Raw genomic sequence first — 3,141 nt, forward strand, 5'->3', positions numbered from 1 at the left:
TCGCCCTGTCCTATCAAGTCATCACATCTACAAATACAATGGAGAGTTTTCACACCATGCAGCAAGTCTTGTACATCCACTGTCTGGTCATTTGTTGCTCTTTTGTAAGACTAAACACAAATATTTGCTTTCATTAGTGACAAAACTGGCATCAGCGATACAACACGAAGTTATCAGCTTTAAGGACCTGAATCTGTTGTGTGAGGTTGAGTGTCACAGTACCGCAGATAAAAGCATTCGATCAAGAAGAGGACAGCACAACAGCCGCATGAAAACAAAGATATCAGCGAGTGCTACACTCTGTATGACAGCTAATCAAATAGAGAGGGGGGGGGTGTCAATGGGTTTGATGGGCATTAGTCATTCTGCTGCAGTGCAGATGTTGAAAGGGAGAGATATGACTCAGTCTGTCAGAACTCCCATCTCCAACTCAGCAGGAGCAGGAGTCGATAATCGAAATCACTGCCAGGGGTCGCTGGGTTGCCGAGTGTGTCTGTGTGTTGTACGCGTGGGGGTATTTTAAAAAGAAGGGGGGGGCGCAGAAATCTGAGGAAAAAAGAAACATGTGAAAACGAAAAGGGGAGGGGGAAAAGAAAGGTGAGCCAAGATATGAGGGCAGCAGAAGAAGAAGAGTTAAAGGAGTGTGTTTGTGGGAGTGATCGTAAAAGTTTTCAGTTGTACGATCGTCATTTTCAACCTGCAGAAGCTGATCATAAACTCTAACATGAACAGCAGGCCACAGATCTGATGCTAAGCAGGCTTTATAGGGTATATGTTTGTGTGTGTGTGTGTGTGTATATATATACATATATATATATATATATATATATATATATATATATATATATATATATATATATATATACACATACATACATACACATACATATATATCACAATCACATTTTCTGTGTTGATCAATCATAACTAGGACATCTTTCATTAACACTGTCAACCTTAGAAGTACAACAGTCTCAGGCTGGCCAGCAGGATCATGCAGGACTTTTCTCATGTTCTCCATCGTTCATTTGAGGGGCTCCATCCAGGGCGCCGACTGCGCTGTCAAATGTACCTTTAATCAGTACATCATGCATCCATCTACCTACCTATTTACCTATCTAATTGACCGAGTTCTTCACAGGTTTCCTAATGTTATAAGGTACTTGTGGGTCTTTTTTTGGATGTATATCTTTGTGCATGTAGAGATAGGTATATGTGAATGCTATGTATATTTGTAGGTATATGTGGTGTGTGAATATATATTTACAGGTGCGTGTACAAGTTGTATATAATTGAGTGTATGTATATTTGTACATATATTTACTTCAGTATGTGTGTGTATGTATGTATGCATGCATGTATGTATGTACACATTAACTATATAAACCTGTCATCGCTTGTTAGGTGTCACCATGGCACTTCTTTACCTGCTTTTTTTGTATATTTCTGCTGCAACTGCTTTTAAATTGCCCCTCGAGGACAAATAAAGTTTTTTATTTGAATAATCATGGCCGTCAATATAAGAAATGGAAACTTTAAAACAGAGAGAAGTTCTGTTGTATTCTTCTTTCATCTCTAATGCTTCTCATTTGAGGTGAATATGATGAGACGATGCTTTTCTGTTTCAGGTTTGCAATGCTAGAACTGATCCACTGAGTCACATCAGCCCACGTTTTCCTGCTTTCAGCATAGTCGCTCTGGCTTTTACCTCTTCAGGTGATGAAACTAATTAGTTGTTCATTATTTTTAGTAATCCAAAACATTTCCTGCTACTTTGACAATTTAGGAAGATAATGACGGAACAGTTTTGGTCTCTTGGTGCCAAGCAACCAACTAAGAGGTGCGTTACCACCAACTAGTAGACTGACGTGTCTACTGAGGTGGCTCTGTCGAACTGGAAACATCTCATAATTCTCTCCAAAATGGACATGAATTTAGTACTGATGTAATTTTGAGGCAGTTTTATGACCCGGCCATATGAAGGCATTATAACCTTACACATCTTTCAATGACAATGACTCACTATAAAGAAAATGCAACCTTCCAGTGTTAAAATGACAAGGTGAAACCCATTTCATATTGAATATATCCAGATGATCATCACATGTGGAGAAATAAATCAGCCTTTTACTGCTTTAAGAAAGCACCACTGAACTTTGGCAGATTTTTTTAAGTGATGGATCCCTAGTGAAGGCTAATACAGCATCCATCTTGCATCCGACTGTGCTCTGAGCTCTCGGTGGCGAGTCGGTCCGATGTTGACTCTCGTTTCATCTCTTGCTCTGCCCATTTTATTCTTACATTCAGTCTCTTCTCCCAACAATCTCCTCTTGGGTTTCTTTGCCTTATCAGCCGTATAGCAACTTCAAAATGGCTTGTGTGTTGATTCCCAGTTGCTGGCATGTGATGTGATTTGTAAAGCGAAACTCAGCTCTAACTCTCATGGCATTTTGGCATTTTTAAATCAACATACTTACACTTTATACTGGTAAAATGCCACAAAAAGACTATAATAATCCAAATATTTGCATCTTTGTCTAACTATATTAGCGTCTACCAGCAGAGTTTTGTTTTCTACCAGCGCCTTTAAGGTCTGACGGTATTTTCTTTTTTTTTTTACACCTGAAAAGTTAAATGAGGTTCGCATTTCTGTTACGTTGCACATATATGATCCAGTTACTTTTGTCATTCCACAGTCGACTGCTCAAACGATTGTAAGCAATCCGACTGAACAGGCTGACTGTCTGAATGGCAATTGATCCACACACATATACAAAGAAGACAGGAGAAAAGAACAACACAGATGCTCGTTTTGTGGGGAGACAAAATAGAATTGCTGCTATTCACACCTATAAAATGTAGCGTGCACAGATTACATGCCTGTGCATGAGAAGCTTTCGAACAGCTGACCCAAGAGGCAGTATACAGGGTCATGTGGGGCTTCTACAGAGTTTGCACACAGAGAAACCATGCACCTTGCCTTAGGTGTAAAATCATGCAGAGCTATCCTCAGCGTTAAATCTGACCTCTCTACCAGCCTGGCTGCTTTGTCAGGCGCTGTGGCGGGGATTTCAGTTCAATGAGCTGTTGAACTCTGAATTCTTTTTGGAAACAAAGCGCAATGAACAAGGCTTACACGTG

Source organism: Telmatherina bonti (genome assembly GCF_933228915.1).
Source record: "Telmatherina bonti genome assembly, chromosome: 7".
In the NCBI taxonomy this organism is placed as follows: domain Eukaryota; kingdom Metazoa; phylum Chordata; class Actinopteri; order Atheriniformes; family Telmatherinidae; genus Telmatherina; species Telmatherina bonti.